Source organism: Mus caroli, unplaced genomic scaffold (assembly GCF_978045245.1).
Source record: "Mus caroli unplaced genomic scaffold, Mus_caroli_1 scaffold_2, whole genome shotgun sequence".
NCBI classification, from domain to species: Eukaryota; Metazoa; Chordata; class Mammalia; order Rodentia; family Muridae; genus Mus; species Mus caroli.
Window position 1 is genome coordinate 62,242,321 of NW_028227257.1, and position 17,666 is coordinate 62,259,986.

General features: G+C 44.1%; 1 pseudogene; it reads left to right on the forward strand.

The window, feature by feature from the left end:
* Nucleotides 1–15,669: 15,669 nt before the first annotated feature.
* Nucleotides 15,670–16,121, forward strand: LOC147005839 (glyceraldehyde-3-phosphate dehydrogenase pseudogene; annotated as a pseudogene).
* The last annotated feature ends 1,545 nt before the right edge of the window (nt 16,122–17,666 follow it).

Consider the following 17,666-nt stretch of genomic DNA (forward strand, 5'->3'; position numbering starts at 1 on the left):
AAGCCACCCACTTCCCTAGGCCCAGCTACACCTTGCTGATGGACCAGGAGCAATCAGGGTCTGCCCCTTTGGGCCATGTGCTGTCCAGACTGAGGGGGTGTGGACAGTTTGTAACTTGGCTCTTTTCAAAAACACAATACAAGTTTTGACCTCCTCCACACCTTTCCGATAAGGCATTATGGGAGAGCTTTGTTGTACTGAAAGCTGGCAGTGGCCTAGGAGATGTTGAATACAAACATAGAGTCTTTCCCTAAACACAGCATGACAATCCAGCTGTCCTGCTGAGAACAAGGTTTGCAGGAGATGAGGTTCCTAGGCAGCTATGAGGTCTCACCCATATTCCCGATCACCACCACCCAAAGTCCCGATCACCACGTGCTGTGAGCAGATTACAGAAATTCAGCACACTCTTGGGATGTTGTAGAGAAGCAAGGGAAAAAGCAGGAGTTACTATCTTTAGTAGGGAGAATACAGACTGTCTGTGTGTGTGCATATGTGTGTGTGTATATGTGCATGTGTGCATGTGTATGTGTGCGTGTGTGCATGTGTATATGTGCATGAGTCTGTGTCGTGTGTATGTGTGTGTGTATGTGTGAATGTGTATGTGTGCATGTGTATGTGTGCCTGTGTGTACGCTACCCCCTTCTTGTGTGTGTGTGTCTCCTCAGTGAGTGCAAGCATGGATCCCCTCCTGCTTCTATATCTTATGTCTATTATTTTCACTCGTCTTCCATCCACCCTTCCTGTTAGGCCTCATGGTCCCCTGTCATAAATCCTACTTTTGTGCCCTCTCCCATTTAAATATAGATTGTGCATACTAGAGAAACTGTGACATTTGTCTTTCTAAGCCTGTCTTATCTCACTTAACATAATGATCTCTAGTTGCACCCATTTTCCCACAAACGTCATAACTTCATTATTCTTTATGGCTGAATAAAACTCTTTTGTGTATATTTTCTTCATTTCCTTTTTCTGTTTGTCAGTTGGTGGGCTTCTAGCCTGCTTCTATATCTTGGATATTTAAGAGAATAGTTTCAAGCTACTAAATCTACCAACCCTAAGGGCCAGACTGCCTCCTGGTGTCTTTATGACATGTGCTTATTGTTTAATCTCGTTTTCTCCTTTTTTCTGTTTCTCAGGATTGTGGTACTATTTCCCATAATGACTTTCACTCTTCTAGTCCCTTCTGCTCATACTTGGCAAGATTCTCTTTTTACCTCTGGAGGGCTCAGAAATAAAGACAGGTCATAGATTAAACCTTTGATAGCCTCTTCACCTATACTGTTAAATACAACACTTTTTTGTTAAATATAAAAAGCCTTCCCACATAAATTGCTTTATTCTCCTTCTGTTGGCCTTAGAGATGGGCGTGGTATTTAATTCTCAAACAGGCTCAAGAGACAGGAAGCAATTGGGACTCTCATATTTCTAGTCACCATGAAGTAAGACTTTATTTAACACAGTACCAATTAGTTCCTTTGTAGAGTGAAATGTTAGATATTCTGCCTGCAATTGGGAATCCCAGGGAACATCCTGGCTTTGTGTATGAGTCACACACAAGGTTGGGAGATAATGTAAAATTTGTTCCCTTAGTCTTTGAGACAATGTCTTTCTTTAACCATGGGGCTCACTGACCAGCTAGCCTGATCAGCCAGTAATCCCCTTTCTTCTTCTTATCTCTGCCTCTCAGTGTTAGGATCCCATCTGATCTTTGTATTACATAGGTCCTGGGGATGCAAATTCAGGCTCATCCTTCCACAGCAAGCCCTTTGCTCAATGGGCCACTTTCTCAGGCCAAGTTGAAGGGATGTTTTATACACTGCTAGTTGGAATGTAAACTAGTCCAGCCACTGAGGAAATCACTAGGGGGGTTCTTTGAAAAACTAAAAATAGATCTACCATGTGAGTAGCTATACCACACCCAAACATTTTCCTGCAAGACTCCAAATCAACACTTGTCGAAGATGTTTACACAGCAGCAGTCCTTGTCACACTAGTCACTGGAGTCCCCAAAGACAGGAAGGAGCATAGAAAATGGGGCGCACATATACAGTATCATAATATACATTTCCTTCGGTCATAAAGAAGAACAAAGTTACATCACTTATAGAAACGTGGATGCAACCAGAGGAAGTCTGTCAAGTAAATTAAGGCAGTTTTGGAAAGACAGATGCCATGTTCCTTTTATATGTAGTTCCTAGATTTTATATAGATCTATAAAATCATATTTTATGTTTATGGGACCTGTTATGTACTTATGACATGGAAGTCCAAGTGAAACTGCCTAGGAAAGAAGGGGGAGGAGGGGATTGTGGGAGAGTACAACCGATGCCCAATATGGACCATCGTCCAAAAGGTTCTTCCGTGCCACACAGCACCATAGGCACTGACTATTTACAATGATGATTTTAAAAAGAAGTGTAAGTAAGCTGATTTACTAAGGAGAAAAATGCGTCTGAGACCCGTCCTTGCTTTTCTTGTTGAGACTGAAAAGATTCCAATCATGTGACCCCCACAACAGCAGCGACTTCAGTGAAGAACGACTTCCCGAGGTGAAGACCTCACACTGGAAAGCTCCTGAGATGGGCTGTGAGTGTTTTCTAGGAGTCTGGATTAAGTAGCTAGCCTGGGCTAGGTGTGTTTCCACTCAGTGACTTGGCTATTCATCGGCTGGCCCTCAGAGGTCCCTGGTAAGGAAATTCATGAATCTGAAAAGCCATGAGACAGTGCAGTTCCCAGAACTGCCGTGATGCAATATTGCTTTAGAGGCTGATTAAACCCTAAAAGAATCCAGTTTCCCTAAGGTAAAGTGTGACGTGCTCCCTCATACCAGGCACTGGCAGATTATAGTTTTTCAAAGTGTTTGAGGTTTTCACAAGTGTGCTCCAGATTAAGTGATAAGTCCAAGTTTTCTGATACCTTTCCTGGAAGAAGATGACCAGTGTCAGAAGAATAAGAGGAGCAGGCATAAAGAGGGACCCGACCAGTGTTTGGACTTCATGAACATTTCTGAAGGCCCACTACGACATGGATACTGGCATCAACTGAACCTTCGGGGAAGGCCTCACATGCCACTGAAATGTGTGGATGGTGCCCAGATGGCCGAGCTGCTGGGCATGTGCACAGGGACATCAATCTTTCAGAAAGCTCTCTCTCTCTCTCTCTCTCTCTCTCTCTCTCTCTCTCTCTCTCTCTCTCTCTCTCTCTCTCTCTTTCCCTCCCTCCCTCCCTCCCTCCCTCCCTCCCTCCCTCCCTCCCTCCCTCTCTCTCTCTCTCTCTCTCCCTTCCTCTCTCTCCCTCTCTTCCCCCATTCTTTTTCTCATGGGATCATGTCAAATTGGATTTTGTAGAACCCTAGCCAAAAGAACCACTCTTCTTTCTAATTTAAGAGTGTATGGTCTGAAAACAAAAGCCTGTTTCATTTTAGTATGGCACTGATGGTAAACATGGCTGTTCCCAGGATGATGAGGAGGATGTGGGAGCTTGGCCATCCCTGGCTGCCCAATCTGGCCTTTCCTCTGTATGTTCTTTTCCCTTTCATTTTCTTTCTCCTTCTCCCTCATCTTCTGTTTCCTCTTTTCATCAACATCTCGACTCCTTTTTCTTTCTACCTTTCTCCCTTCTAGTCCCCCATCCACCTGCCTTCCTTGAGGTTAACATATAAGAATAAAGAACTGAGAGACCTGGATCCACCTTGCTAGAATCCCAAAGTCAACTTTTCCTCAGAATTCTAACCACCTTGCCCATCTTTCTTCATACCAAGACTAAAGCAGAGACTGTATAGACAAGTCTATGCTTCCTGGTTCCTTTGACGGGTGTTCAGCTCTCTGAGGTGTAGTGCTCAGGGCTCTGGCTTGCTGAATCTAAGAGCGAGGGTTTTGGATTGGGTTGAAGAATGAGTGGAAGTGTAAAGCATATTAACCATCATGCTGATGAGATTTGAGTTTCAAGGCCCCTCGCATGCCCAGATTCCTTTCAAGGTGCCAGAGGGACCTCCGTGAAGTTTTGCAAAGTTCACTGCTTGTCTATATTAAGTGGCTTCTCATTCTCTTCCTCATATGAGTGTTAGAGCTGAGATGACAAGCACACATATGCACCTCATTAAAGGCACACAGCAGAAAGACATCGCCATGTGGGTTGTGCTCACTTATCCATGAAATGAAAGAAAGACTAGTTTTACTCACGTGGCTATTCCTGCTTCCCACTGGAGGTCTAACCTGAAGATGGACAGTTTGAGGCAGAACATGAAAGGTCACGTCAGCCTGCATGTGGGTGACAGAGGAGAGACCAAGTTGAAATGCAGCTGGAAGATGCCAGTCTGAGGAGATGTGTTGCAGAAGTGTGGAGCACCAACATTTTGTTTATGCCCAGATTTTGTGACATTTATCATTTTAGATGATAGAGATTCTTTTGGGGTTCCACAGATAGAATCACTGGGATGAACTTTTAGGGAGAAATAGTTTTTAATAACACTGGTCACTCACTGTAGGGAGTACTGAGATAAGAGATTCAATAACCACCCACATGACAAACGAGGTTCCTTACTTTTGCAGACTTCATAGGGGCTTCAGTCTAGAACTAAGACCTTAGGATAGGGTGAATGCACTGGAGGCTGCTAGAAGCTAGATGCATGAGAGTGAAGTTCAGACAGGACACAAGGCTGTAGCTCAGAGGTTACCCTGGGCTTGGGATAGGAGAGAAAGTGCGGAGGACTCTGGACAACTCTCCTTGCACTAGCAGCACTGAAGTCTAGTGTTTATTGCTTTGTTTTGAGTGTGTTAAGACTTCCCTGTCCAAAAGGAGCATTCATTTGACTTAATGCTTGATTCATCATTTGATATTTCTTGTGTAAAATGAACCCTTCTTCCTTGACTCCTCTTTTGGAGAAGGAGGAATGAGAGAGATCGAAGAAGGAGAGAGCTTCAGAAGCCTCCTAGAACCATGACTAAGGCAGAAGTGTCAAGTGACATTCAGCCTAAAATGCCCAAGCCTCCCATCTTGTGCTTTCCTGCATGTATGATAGGTACAAGAATATATATGATGCCTGTTGGAGATTAGTTCTGATGCTTTGATTCAGTTGGGAATCTGTGTGTCCAAATGCTAAAGGTCCTTGTCCCCAGTTGGTTTTTGATCAATCAATAAAGATGCTAATGGCCAATGGTTGGGAAAACGGAGACAGGGTGGGACCCTTAGAGTTGCCTGAGCTAGGACTCAGGGTGGGGTGGGGGAGGAGGAATCACCTTGAAACGGTGGGATATGGATGGACATAGGAGCTGCAGGAGATAAAGCCAATGAGTCATATAAAAATTTGGATAAGTGGCCACTGGCCATTTCCCTGATTGGGCCTGGGGTAGCAGGGGATGGTTTAGGAGTTCCCAGCCTTTGAGGTAGCCAAGACATTTTAAAATTAACTGACATGTGTGCATGTGTGCGTGTGTGTGTGTGTGTGTGTGTGTGTGTGTGTGTGTGTGTGTGTGTATTTGAGAATCCAGATAGCTCCTGGGCAGGTTCCTACGTGTGATCTGCTGGGAGCAAAAGCGGTGTAACCCAAACTCACCACTACAGACACCAGGTGGTACACATCTGTAATCCAGGACTTGGGAGGTTGAGATGGAAGGGAAGCCTAGACTACAAAGAGAGACCCTGCCTCAAAAAACCAAAAATAAACACAAGCGAGCATAATCCCTTCAAACTAGACCCAACCGAAAAGAACAAAAATAAAAATACACCAGGGTGTTAGAAGCACTGCAGACTCAGACATTTCTACATACATTAGAAAATAAAATGAGATAAAGGGGAGGAAAAAATGTAATTTACCTGGGCTAATTATAGCATGAGTTGTTTGCCATCAATACCTAATTACTATAAGTGCTATGTAACAGAATAATAATTAAGTGTGTCAATTAATGTCGTAAAGTAACTTGTCTAAGTTTTATTGGCTGTAACCTCACTTGTTCTGTCTACTCTCACAGAATATGAAGGCTCAGCCCCAACAACTAACACGGTAATTAGTCTAAGACCTAAGGAGCCCTGGTTATACAGTCTCCCATGAGAATGTGTGTCAGCCTCCTCCTGGCTACCAATGAGAGCAAATGGACCTTTAGCAGTTCCAGTTGAAACTTACCTTTATTCTAATTACTTTAAGCACGTTGGAAGATGTGGAGGATTGCATACAACCTGGGGATAGATCATTAGTTCCCCTTTTCTGTATGCCAGCTGTTTTCTTGAATATATATGTGTATATATATGTATATATATATATATATATATCCTCATTATTTAAATGTGCAGATTTGTTCTTTTGTGATCTTTTACATCTGTGTTATTGAAATTTTTATGCAGTATAGCTATTCTGAGATCATTTATTAAGTTCCTCTTGTGTGCCAAGTGCCTGCCAAGGCTGTGAGGGATGCTGATAATGAGGTCTAACTCACAGGGGTGGGCATGAGTGTGTGAGAACACAGAGCAGAGGGCTCACTGTCTGGCTGTGGGTGCAAGGTTGAGGGTGGAGAGAGTTAGAAAAGCTTTTTAATGTACAGATGATGCCTATGCTCCACCTTTAAGGATTTCATTCAAAAAGGTTGGGCCTTTGGAAACAGAAGAAAGACCAATTAATGTGTTTACACTCATGGCCACCATTTTATTCTTACTAAGCCACCTTAGTATCTGGCAAAGTGTATCTGACCATTCATTAGAACCCCAGAGAACAATATTTGTGTTTCTGAGGGTTTCTCAAAACACACAAATGCATAAAAGGTGCATTTTGGAAAGATTGTCCTTCTAAGTCCTTCTTTATCCTCTTGCTGAAATTCTGTAGGGCCAGGGAAGCAATTAACTCAAGGCAGTAATGAACTTTCCCCTGGCTGGGGGCTGTGGACTGAGGTTTCCTGGCTGATGGGATTTGCTGTGCATTGTTGCCTTGTGCCTTCTTTGTTGGCAGATTTGCTGGTCACTCAGATGCTGTGTTTCTGGAGCTTCTATTAGTTAAAGATTTCAAAAGCTTAAGTCATGATGTGTGTGTGTGTGTGTGTGTGTGTGTGTGTGTGTAAACATCTTGTTCTCAAATGGACCGTGCTTCTTACCTAGATAGTTTTGTTAGCACAGAGACTTCAACCTGCTAAGCATGTAGTAGTCATCTTCTGCTATCATCAGAAGAGAGCATCAGATTCTGTTACAGATGGCTGTGAGCCACCATGTGGTTGCAGGGAATTGAACTCAGGACCTCTGGAAGAGCAGTCGGTGCTCCTAACCTCTGAGCTACCTCTGGAACCCATTCATGTCTTTTCTGTTTCAGAGTTCTTAACTATGGCAACCTATTCCCAACAAACAAAACTGATCTCAAAACAATTTTGATTTCCAAAGAGAGGGTTCACAGGAAACAGGAAGCTTAAAACCAGCTGTGTGGAGAATGCATGTTCACTAACATGTTGTATGGAGAGGGGTGTCCAAGAACAATTTGCATTTTCTATGAACAGTTTAGGTTTAAACAAATACAAAACTAGAAGGAAAACAGAAACACACCTCCAAGCACCACCACTCAGCAATACCTCTTAAAGTAAATGAGAAGAGAAGGCAACCTAATTTAGGAAAATCACACATCCTGAGCCTGTGGCCAGGACCCTCTAGTGCTCGTTCATTCACAGGTCATAGGAGGCACAACTGCAGTATATTACTGTAATGCTGTCAGCAGAATTGTTTTGTGAAATATGAGTGATCCAAAAGCTAAAGAGAACTTCCGAATTTCTCATTGCAGAAAGGCAGGAAATGGAGACAGGGGCCAACTGAGGGTGCTCATTTCACAGTAGACAACTGCCCCAGCTCCTGAAGGCCACTCCCATCTAGAAGTCACCCTTTATGATTTCAGCTCTCTGGCACGTCGACCACAGGAGGCCATCGGAATGGAAGGCCTGATCTGTTCAGCATGGTGAGATTGAATGACTGTTCTTTTCATGTGTAAATAGTTGCTTATGTAATATATTAGGGTTTCCCAGAGAGACAGAAGTAATTGGATATATAGACGTCTAAGTGGGGATTTACTATGGAAATTGGTTCATACCATTGTGGAGACCAAGAAGTTCCATATATCTTTCACGACCTGAAGAACTAAAGAAGCCGATGATGTAATCCAGTCTGAGCAAGGACTGGGATGCAAGATTGCTGGTGGCAAAGCTCTTAGTCCAAAGCTGATTGCAGGAGAACATAGGGGCTGCTGACCTGAAGCCATGGGTCTGAAGGCCCAAGAGCCTAGAGTTCTGATATGTGGAAGCAGAGGGAGATGGATGTCTCAGCTGAGCCAGGGGTAGGGAGCCTTGTTGGGGAGCGTGTGAATTTGCATTTCATCTGCTCCTTCATCTTACTCAGACCCTCAAGGACTTGGATAATGGTTGCTCACTTGGGTGAGGGAAGATCTTTGCTCCGGCTACTGATTCAAATAAAATACCTTCCCAGACATCCCCAGGATTAATGTGTTCCTAGCTGTGGAGTCCTTCAACCCAGTCTAAATGACATCTAACATATGGGAAATGCAATTAATTCTAAATGAGGAAAGTATTAATAATGACCTTGACAGCTGGAGCTGATTGGCCTCCTGCATTACTCAGGAATGCCCTGTATTCCTTGACTGGTAGCTATTTCTCCTACTTGGTGTCATAGGTGAGATGTCTCTTAAAGCATAGATCATCCAAACTTTATGAAATGTGTAAGATTTGCTTGAACTTCTTAAAAAATATTTAAATTTATAATTAAACAATTAGCCATGCTATATACAATTGTGGGTTGTATATAATCTAAAGCAATCATAAACAAATATTGTAAAATTTAATTTAGGGGAAGAGAAGAAGCAATTAATAAAAACCTAATCCTTAAATCAACTTTGACGTTTCTGGAAGGTGAACATTATTGATTTGAGTCTATTTAATAACCCTACCTAGTCAATATGGGCAATTAGGTCAACTTCTGAACCTTCCAGAAATCTGAGGTATATTCAAAACCTGCTACTAACAACAAAGGAATCTACATGCTTATATTTATGGGTATACGTATGGATGTGTTTTCTTTAGACTGATGTGGGATGTGCTTGTGCTATCTGACAGTAATTCTCCTTTTGGAAAGATGTTAGGACAGAATTTATAAGCCCCTTTAGAGCTAAGTATAGCTACATGACTCAATTTGGTCAGTAAAACGTGATTGGAAATGAAAATGATAGGTGTCACTCATAGACAAAAGACTGTCAGAGCCTCCCAGGACCCATGATGAAACTTTTAGTCAAAGAAAAATACACTTTCATCGATCTAAACTTTTGAGGTCTCAGGGTTGTTTACTAAAAGCAACATTCTATAGCCTATCCTAATGTGTATGATAACATCACCTGTACATACAGCCTGCTTGTCAGTGGCTGTGGAAATGATGACCACCAAGAAGCAGTCATAAAAATAGCTTTTGTGATTAAAAGGCATAAGTAGTGCTGACTATAAATTCATCACAAAACTATCTATTTATTTAGATGTAACAGGGTAAGAACCGGCATGATGATGGTCTATCTGGCATTGCGGGACAGAAGTACAGGCATAAATTTTGTGAGGATTTCTTTCCAGGGAACCAGTACATTTATTAGACCTATGTACAGAGTGTGGCTGAGGGCATCCTGGTAGGAGCAGCTTCTCTGGAAAGTTTCCACTCAAGATGGATGATGGCTCCCTCCATAGTCACATAGCGACCTCTTCAGTTAACCTTTCCCAGCCTATATAATGTAGCCAGGGCATTCAAAAGCTATGTAAGATAGGTTGCATTTGCATACAATGGCTAGGAGGAGTGACTAGATACTCAGGTGGTTGCTCAAGGACACTCAATATTCTCTTTTTCTATAAGGGAAGGTTGGTGGCCTATGAGCTGACTCTGATGGACTCTTACAAGTAGGCATAGCTTGTCACACAAATATGGCAGCAGTTGGCCTGCTTTACAACAGCAAATTATTATAGAAGATCATGTTACAGTTTATTTAAGGAGACTATATTTAAAATTAAAATATTCTGCACAAATTCCAGAAGGGTTTGATGGGTTAATGTTCTAGTTTCTAAGCTGAGCATGGTGGTGCAGACCTGGAGTTCCAGCACTTGGGGGATAAAGGCAGCAGGAGTTCAAGGCTAGCCTCAGCTACAATGGAGCACAAAGGCAGTCTGAGTCACATGAAACTCATTCTCCAGAAAATAAAGTTAATATAGTAAAATAAAATAAACATCCACCAACCCAACTTCCTTTTCCAGGCCAGGCTGTGGAGACCGTCTGGGCACTTTACTGACTTACTCTGTTTGTTGGCACACGTTGAACAAAGTACGGCAGGAGCTGGGATGAAGATATTCAGTTGGCTTATTTGGATAAGACATGTTTCTTACAGTCTTTTTTTTTTTTCTGGAAGGAAATTATCTCTGGCAGCTGTTAACCCACACACTAGTAGGAGTTTGCCTCTGCTCTGACTGACACTGATCTAGAGGCTGGGGGACCACTGAGAAGGCCCATGAACCTGATACCCGCCCCCCAGGTGGTGCCCAGTTTTACCTCTGTGTGTAGTTCAGCTATAATCAGCTCTCTTGAGCTTTCTTCCAATGAGGTCCTTTGCATTTCATCAATAAGTTCCCCGTTCTGTTTTTGCCTAGAGGTTAAGTCTTATGGTTCATTCATCTCACTGTTGCCTTCAGAGTTCCTCCCCTCCCCCCAGCTCCCACGGGTCTTTTTCTAATTATAATATACAATTAAATCTAGAGCAAGCAAACCCCCACTCCCAGGACAAACTGCCAAGCACCTCCTGAGGTGGGGCCTGGTCACAGAGCCTCATCTCTTCCTCATAGTCCTTTGAGCTGCACCCATGTGACTTGCTTTCCTGCCAATTGTGAGCCATGTCGACAATTAAAATTTTATAAGCTGCTGCACAGAGCTCTGCACCTAGTCCAGAAAGTAAAACATCTGTTGTGTTTCTGTTCTCTTCTCCTGCAATCACCCTTTCTGAAACAACACATCCCATTGTTCTGCATCCTTTACTTGATGACGGTTCTCATGTTTGCTGTTCTGCAGACTCCACAGTCTCAACATCTGTCTAATGCACGTTTTCTCCTTGTTTTGTTCATTACAGACCAGAGGCTCTACTTAGGTTTAAGACATATATCTGGACATTTTCAATATCCACGCCCCTCTGTGCCTTGTTTGCCAACACACTTTACTGTTTTCTTGGACCTTTGAATACTTTCAACTACTTATGTTTCAGCCCCTTGGAGCTGGAAATGTTCCGCATGCTCACTCACTGCTCTTTTGTTGCTGCTGCTGTTGCATACTGGAGTTTTGAAGTAATGCCATAGCATCCAGTTCTTACTTGAGGCTGGTAGATTTTTTTTTTTTTTTTTTTAGCTCCAATAGATGTTAAAATTCAGAGTGGAGTTTTTAAAAAAAAATGTAGATGCCCACATACCAATCCTCCCCACTGCAGGTTATTCTAGATTAGAGAAGTCTGGGTTTGGGCTCTGTATCTTTGTAAAACTTCTGGGAAGTCTAAGGACACAACTATATAGTAACCCCTCCCAGTTAAAACATTTCATCATGGGGGGGGGAGGGAGAGAATCCTTAAAACTTAGGAAGTAAACAACTCAGAGGTCTCAGAAAGGTTCTGAAACTAACAAGACTCACAAGTTCCGTGCCTCTTCAAGGATATATAAGCAGTAAGGGCTGCTCAGGAGGTGAGACTCCTCAACTTGTCAAGCTGCCTGCAGGTTATACAGAGAGATTCAGGGTTCTAGATTTTATGAGCAGTCACTCATCCTGGGGTTGGTGTCCAACTAATGCTGCTGCTTTGAGTTGTGCATGTTCCTGTAAGTAACACAATAAACTCTGGCTTACCAAGTTGAACTTTGGCAAAACCGTTCCTTCAGTATGTACTTGGTTCCCAATCTGGTTTGAAAAGATGTTCGATTATGTCTCCCCAGAAATAATATCACACAGCAACACATCCCAAGGAGAGAATTCCAGGTTTCTGACCAGTTTATCCCATACTGGCTGATCGCAATAGGATCCAGTGCCCTGGTTTCATTGACATTGATCCTGCCTTTTGGCTTTATTAACTTCCAATACTAACAGAGAATCCATTTAAACTAGAGCTTGGATATCTGGGCTGGCTCAGGGGCAGCCATGAAGGGAGGACTTTGGACAGAGTTGAGAGCAAGATGCAAGGACAGAGGCAGGACACAGTCTGGATTGCTGTTCAGGGAAGACATGGTGAATTAGAGTCTAGTGTGGCCAGTTGAGAGGGTAGTGGGAGTCCAGGTTGGATGTGGGAATGAAGCCTTTACTTCATAGGTGACATGGTGGTAGAGGCTAGCCCTTAGGTATTGCTCATAATATCACCAATGGCAAATAAATCCTACTTCTGTATTCTCTTTATTATCTTCAGGGCAGATTATTTTTTAAGTAACTAAGGCTATATATTGCTTTTAATACTCTTCCTTAGGGGCTGTGATGTTGAATATTGCTTTTGAACTTGATGGGATTTAGAATAATGTAGGAGACCAACCTCTGGTGTGTTGGGTTTAACTGAAGTGGGAAGCCTCTGTCTCAATGTGGGCAGCACTTTCCCAAGGGCTGGGGGACCCAGACTGAATAAAAAGAGTTATAATGTCAACTTTCATCTCCTTGCATCCTGAATGCAGAGTCAAATGACCAGTCACCTTTCCACCCTTCTGTCTTGATTTCTCTGCCTTGATGGACTCTACCCTGCCAGACTGTGAGCCAAAAGAAATGCTTCTTTCTACAGGTTGATTTTTGTTTGTCATGTGTGTGGTCATAAGCAATGACAGAAGTCACTATTTGGGGGCGATAAGCATAAGGATGGCCTCTGCCACGAATGTTGCCCAGGGTCCTATTCAGTTATTTGCTTGGGTTTCTCCACGTTGGACAGAGGCCATCTCTCACCTGCCAGCCAAGGCAGTCAACAACAGCAAACCAGGAGCTTCTTCTGTTTTCCTGGTGTGATTTCTGCCAGTAGCTGTTTTGTTTTATTTTTCCTGAGTTTTCTAGGTTCCTCTTACAAGATGAGGAAAGATAGGGTGAGAAATGAAGAGTTTGTTTGTAGTTAGCCTTTCTCCAGATATAATTGGGCAGGCATAAATTTTCCACATTTTTAGGCCAAGAACATTGAGACTTAAATGAAGTTAAGTAACTTGCCCGCAGCCACAAAATAGTGAGTGGTGGATCTGGGCTGGAAAACCATGCCTCCCTGGCCCCAAACCTCTGCTTCTTTCATTACCACCTCAGGCTGTATTTGTGGAAGATCTGCCAGGGGATGGTGAAGCATTCGTGCTAAGGCTAAGACTCAATTGTACTTTTGATCAGACACGAGTCTAATAGCATGTCTGGGAATAAGCTTATGTTTACTGGAGGATTTGGGAGCAGATTGAGAGAGATTAAGTGCACGTGGTGTCTGAGATATGGGTGCTGAAGTTAGTTGCAATGGCTACAGGCCGACTTTGCTTATTTTGTGGTTTCACCCAGAGCATCCTGGGATATGCTTATTGTTCAGGCTGAAATAGTAGTGACTGCAGAATTATTAATGCCTGTGCTTTCTAATTCTCTGTTGTCCTCTTGCATGAATGAAGAGGGAAAGCAAGAAGGCATACCTCTGAGGATTTCCTTGAGTTGTCCCTGGTAATTTTGCAGGGTGTTTCGGGTTTGGTATTTCCTTTTTTAAAAAGTGTCCCTGTGAATATGTAATGGAAGAATTTCATCTGCTGATACAGCTGGGCCCAACAGGCTCTGTGGGGCCCTCTGATGCTCCGATGATCAAGGAGCCAGTGAAGTTAGATAACCATGGGGGGTAGTGTCTACCTATCCACCCCTGTGGATAGGGAGTGCTAGAGAGATGGCTCAACAGTTAAGAGCACTTGGTGGTCTTGTAGAGTGTTGCACTAGCCCTCTCAGTCTACTCACCCCAGATGATGCTTGTGGGTCAGAAGGTAGGGGAATCAACAATACACATCCCGGGAGCCAGATAAGAAGCAGAAGCAGACTCATTTAATGAAATAATGAGGGGTGCCTATATACCACCCCCACCCTGCCTTGGTGGGCAACTGTTTGTCCCTCATAGCTGGCACCAGCCAAGTGGCTGCCCTGGTCACATGCTCTGTCTTGTCAGTCAGGTTCTGGCCTTAGGGAATGCAGAGGTGCCTGCTGCATGGGCCATTTTGTGTGTGTGTGTGTGTGTGTGTGTGTGTGTGTGTGTTCAACCGTACTCGCGCACACTCACTCCTCTACAGAGGACCTGGGTTTGGTCCTTAGCACCTGCTCATAACTCTCAATGACTCCCATTCCAGGGCATCTGATGTCCCTTCTGGCCTTTGTGGGCACCAGGCATGTACATAGTACCCTTACATACATGCAGACAAAACTCTCTCTCTCTCTCTCTCTCTCTCTCTCTCTCTCTCTCTCTCTCTCTCTCTCTCACACACACACACACACACACACACACACACACACACACAATTAGTAAATAAGTCTAAAAGAAATTTGTGAGGTAAATACTGGTCATTGGTTCCACATGTACTTTTCAGGCTAGAAGGACTCCCCAACTCAATGGACAGTGTAGGGAGACTCAGTATTCTTCAACTTTCCACTTTAGCACGTCCTTTAGCATTTTTGGACCCCTTTGTCTCTTCTTGTTTTCTGACAGCTTCCCCCCAGCCTATTCTTACATCTTTACCATACCACAGAGGGAAAGTGAGCTGCGAAGGCTGTCAGCACATCTTAGCAGTTACTGAGAATTGTGGGTCCTGCTCATTTTGAAGCTCTCCTCATCAATGGTCCAGATAGGCCACCCATGACTAGAAGGAAATGACAGGGACAGTTGGAGACTGACTGTCTTCAATAAAGTTGATGGTACAAAGAAGTCAAAACAGGGCTCTCTGCTCCTCCCTGTTCCAGAGACAGCCACATCTTCTTGTGCAGTGCCAGCCTCATCCCGTAGACAAAATGGTGAAGGTCGGTGTGAACGGATTTGGCCATATTGGGTCCCTGGTCACCAGGGCTGCCATCTGCTCTCCACATGGCAAAGTGGAGATTGTTGCCATCAACGACCCCTTAACCTGCCATTAACCTCAACTACATGGTCTACACCACCCATGGCAAATTCAATGGCACAGTCAAGGCGGAGAATGGGAAACTTGTCATCAACAGGAAGCCCATCACCATCTTCCAGGAGCGAGACCCCGCTAACATCAAATGGGGTGATGCCGGCTCTGAGTATGTCATGGAGTCTACTGGTGTCTTCACCACCATGGAGAAGGCCGGGGACCACTCGAAGGGTGGAGCCAAAAGGGTCATCATCTCCACCCCTTCTGCCGATGCCCCCATGTTTGTGATGGGTGTGAACCACAAGAAATATGACAACTCACTCAAGATTGTCAGCAATGCATCCTGCACCACCAACTGCTTAGCCCCCCTGGCCAAGGTCATCCATGACAACTTTGGCATTGTGGAAGGGCTCATGACCACGGTCCATGCCATCACTGCCACCCAGAAGACTGTGGATGGCCCCTCTGGAAAGCTGTGCCGTGATAGTTGTGGGGCTGCCAGAACATCATCCCTGCATCCATTGGTGCTGCCAAGGCTGTGGGCAAGGTCATCCCAGAGCTGAATGGGAAGCTCACTGGCATGGCCTTCCGTGTTCCTACCCCCAATGTGTCCGTTGTGGATCTGACGTGCCACCTGGAGAAACATGCCAAATATGATGACATCAAAAAGGTGGTGAAGCAGGCATCTGAGGGCCCACTGAAGGGCATCTTGTGCTACACTGAGGACCAGGTTGTCTCCTGCGACTTCAACAGCAACTCCCACTCTTCCACCTTCGATGCTGGGGCTGGCATTGCTCTTAATGACAACTTTGTCAAGCTCATTTCCTGGTATGACAATGAATATGGCTACAGCAACAGGGTGGTGGACCTCATGGCCTACATGGCCTCCAAGGAGTAAGAAACCCTGGACCACCCACCACAGCAAGGACACTGAGAGCAAGAGAGAGGCCCTCGGTTGCTGAGGAGTCCCTATCCCAACTTGGCCCCCAACACTGAGCATCTCCCTCACAATTTCCATCCCAGACCCCCATAATAACAGGAGGGGCCTAGGGAGCCCTCCCTATTCTCTTGAATACCATCAATAAAGTTTGCTGCACCCCCCCCCCCCAAAAGAAGTCAAAACAGACTTATTCTTCTAGAAGCCTAACCTCCCAGTCTATGGTTTACCAAGCACTACCGAGGGAGGACTAGACTGGAGGGAGCAGGTTTTCCATAAGTTCCACTTCTCCATTATTCCTCTCAGGTATTTGGAACATCTGGGTGTGAGTGGGGACCTGGGAACTGGAGCATTTGATTTTTATTCACATCTAGAAACTGTGTAGGGTTTGGCTGAGGAAAGAGGTCAGCTTCTTTGTTCTGGCTGGGCTCAGCAGAAAGTGAGATATTGTGCACATGGGACTTCTTAAAAACAGAACACAGTTCAACCTCACAATTCATTTATAAGAGCGTAAGACCTTGTTTTCAAGAGCATGCCCATTCTCACAATACCCAGGTGGTCTTTCCCACCTTATCTTCCAGTAGAAGTCTTTAGTGGCTCTGTTTCATTTACATTTTTTTCTTTCTAATTCTTGTCGTACAGGTCTGAAGGTTACAGGGTTTTAAGGTGGGGATGACCAAGCAAATTCCTTCTCACTGAGTTGTCAAAGAAATCATTAATCTCTAAGAGTAAAGTGGCTAAAGGAAATCGGCAAAGTAAAGCAAATCACACATTGCAAAGATGCTTGTCCACGGAGGGGTGGAATTACGGAGGCCAAAATGCTACCTGTCCTAGTCTGCTTTCTGTTGCTGTGATAAATACTCAAGCCACTTAGGAGAGGAAAGGGTTTATTTTAGCTTACAGGTTACAGTCCATTATTGAGGAAAACCAGGGTAGGAGTTCAAGGCAGGATGCTGGAGATAGTGGAAAGTGAAGCAAGAGACCTTGGAGGAAGGAAACTGGCTTACTTTCCATGACTGGTTCACCTTGCTCAATCAGACACCCGAGAACCACATGCCCAAGTGCCAATCTGATGGAGTTAACGTCTCGGCTGAGAGTTCCTTTCCCACGTGTCTCTAGCTTGCCTCTGCTTGAGAAAGCCTCACCAGCGCCATCTCTCAAGATGGTTAAATCACAACTCAGCTCTCCTAACGGTACATACTCAGACATACATGGGACTGTGTGCTCATTACCATTGTTTTGCCTAAAGCTAGGCTGTGTGGTAGGGCTTTAGTCAATCGAGCAAAAATCTCTCTCCTCCAGTTCTCCTCAGACATCTCCACTGGAGTCATTCAGTTTCTCTTTTATGTGACAATTTTTAAAGTAACATGTTCTTGAACCTTTTTGTTGTTTTTCAAGACAGGGTTTCTCTATGTAGCCCTGGCTGTCCTGGAGCTCACTCTATAGACCAAGCTGCCCTTGAACTCAGAGATTCACCTGACCTTGCCTCCCAAGTGCTGGGATTAAAGGTCTGTGCCACCAATTATATGGTTTATAATAGGATCCTGTGTTTTCATTTGAAAGTGTGTTGTGAAGATTTTCTTACATTAGAAGAAATTTGAATTGTAATGGCTGCAAAGAGTTCC